The sequence below is a fragment of the Mustelus asterias genome, unplaced genomic scaffold, assembly GCF_964213995.1.
Source record: "Mustelus asterias unplaced genomic scaffold, sMusAst1.hap1.1 HAP1_SCAFFOLD_2208, whole genome shotgun sequence".
Classification (NCBI taxonomy): Eukaryota; Metazoa; Chordata; class Chondrichthyes; order Carcharhiniformes; family Triakidae; genus Mustelus; species Mustelus asterias.
Genome location: NW_027592153.1, coordinates 1 through 2,610, shown reverse-complemented (window position 1 = coordinate 2,610; position 2,610 = coordinate 1).

Genomic DNA, 2,610 nt, shown 5'->3' with positions numbered 1-2,610 from the left:
GCTGGAGTTGAGGGGGGGGGGGGGGAGGGATCGGCGTCAGAGGCAGATTCCGAATTTCTCTCGTTTCGACACAGGCTGTTTGGCAGCGAGAGCGAATCCCGTCCCGCAGTGCGATTGGCCAGTCACCGGGACCTCACCTGCCCAGGTAACAGGCACGAGGCAGCACTGGAGACCTTGATCTTTGAGCAGCTTCAGGTAACCCCACCCCCACTCCCCCACCCCCCTGGACAATCCTTAAAGGGCCAGTCCGCCCTCCCACAGCGAGAGCAGCCGGATAATCATTCAGCTCTGGGCAGAGAGGAGGTGTCAGACTTCACTTCCCCTGATGCCCCCTCCCGAATTCACGCTCTGCCCCCCTCCCCCCCACCCCCCGACAAGCAGGCTTACATTTACACTGCAATGAAGTTACTGTGAAAATCGCCCAGTCGCCACACTCCGACATCTGTTCGGGTACACTGAGGGAGTATTTAACACCCTATGGAGGAGGCATGGAGGAGGTTACAGAGATAGGGAGGGGGTGTAAGGGGCTGGAGGAGATTACAGAGATAGGGAGGGGGTGTAGGGGCTGGAGGAGGTTACAGAGATAGGGAGGGGGTGTAGGGGCTGGAGGAGGTTACAGAGATAGGGAGGGGTGTAGGGGCTGGAGGGGGTTACAGAGATAGGGAGGGGTGTAGGGGCTGGAGGGGGTTACAGAGATAGGGAGGGGTGTAGGGGCTGGAGGAGGTTACAGAGATAGGGAGGGGGTGTAGGGGCTGGAGGAGGTTACAGAGATAGGGAGGGGTGTAGGGGCTGGAGGGGGTTACAGAGATAGGGAGGGGTGTAGGGGCTGGAGGGGGTTACAGAGATAGGGAGGGGTGTAGGGGCTGGAGGAGGTTACAGAGATAGGGAGGGGGTGTAAGGGGCTGGAGGAGGTTACAGAGATAGGGAGGGGGTGTAGGGGCTGGAGGAGGTTACAGAGATAGGGAGGGGGTGTAGGGGCTGGAGGAGGTTACAGAGATAGGGAGGGGGTGTAAGGGGCTGGAGGAGGTTACAGAGATAGGGAGGGGGTGTAGGGGCTGGAGGAGGTTACAGAGATAGGGAGGGGCTGTAGGGGCTGGAGGAGGTTACAGAGATAGGGAGGGGTGTAGGGGCTGGAGGGGGTTACAGAGATAGGGAGGGGAGTAGGGGCTGGAGGAGGTTACAGAGATAGGGAGGGGTGTAGGGGCTGGAGGAGGTTACAGAGATAGGGAGGGGTGTAGGGGCTGGAGGAGGTTACAGAGATAGGGAGGGGTGTAGGGGCTGGAGGAGGTTACAGAGATAGGGAGGGGTGTAGGGGCTGGAGGAGGTTACAGAGATAGGGAGGGGTGTAGGGGCTGGAGGAGGTTACAGAGATAGGGAGGGGGTGTAGGGGCTGGAGGAGGTTACAGAGATCGGGAGGGGGTGTAGGGGCTGGAGGAGGTTACAGAGATAGGGAGGGGGTGTAAGGGGCTGGAGGAGGTTACAGAGATAGGGAGGGGGTGTAGGGGCTGGAGGAGGTTACAGAGATAGGGAGGGGGTGTAGGGGCTGGAGGAGGTTACAGAGATAGGGAGGGGGTGTAGGGGCTGGAGGAGGTTACAGAGATAGGGAGGGGGTGTAGGGGCTGGAGGAGGTTACAGAGATAGGGAGGGGTGTAGGGGCTGGAGGAGGTTACAGAGATAGGGAGGGGTGTAGGGGCTGGAGGAGGTTACAGAGATAGGGAGGGGTGTAGGGGCTGGAGGAGGTTACAGAGATAGGGAGGGGTGTAGGGGCTGGAGGAGGTTACAGAGATAGGGAGGGGTGTAGGGCTGGAGGAGGTTACAGAGATAGGGAGGGGGTGTAGGGGCTGGAGGAGGTTACAGAGATAGGGAGGGGGTGTAAGGGGCTGGAGGAGGTTACAGAGATAGGGAGGGGTGTAGGGGCTGGAGGAGGTTACAGAGATAGGGAGGGGTGTAGGGGCTGGAGGAGGTTACAGAGATAGGGAGGGGGTGTAGGGGCTGGAGGAGGTTACAGAGATAGGGAGGGGGTGTAGGGGCTGGAGGAGGTTACAGAGATAGGGAGGGTGGTGTAGGGGCTGGAGGAGGTTACAGAGATAGGGAGGGGGTGTAGGGGCTGGAGGAGGTTACAGAGATAGTGAGGGGGGTGTAGGGGCTGGAGGAGGTTACAGAGATAGGGAGGGGGTGTAGGGAGCTGGAGGGAGGTTACAGAGATAGGGAGGGGTGTAGGGGGCTGGGGGAGGTTACAGAGATAGGGAGGGGGTGTAGGGGGCTGGGGGAGGTTACAGAGATAGGGAGGGGGTGTAGGGGGCTGGGGGAGGTTACAGAGATAGGGAGGGGGTGTAGGGGGCTGGGGGAGGTTACAGAGATAGGGAGGGGGTGTAGGGAGCTGGAGGAGGTTACAGAGATAGGGAGGGGTGTAGGGGCTGGAGGAGGTTACAGAGATAGTGAGGGTGTGTAGGGGCTGGAGGAGGTTACAGAGATAGTGAGGGTGTGTAGGGGCTGGAGGAGGTTACAGAGATAGGGAGGGGGTGTAGGGGCTGGAGGAGGTTACAGAGATAGGGAGGGGGTGTAGGGGCTGGAGGAGGTTACAGAGATAGGGAGGGGGGTGTAGGGGCT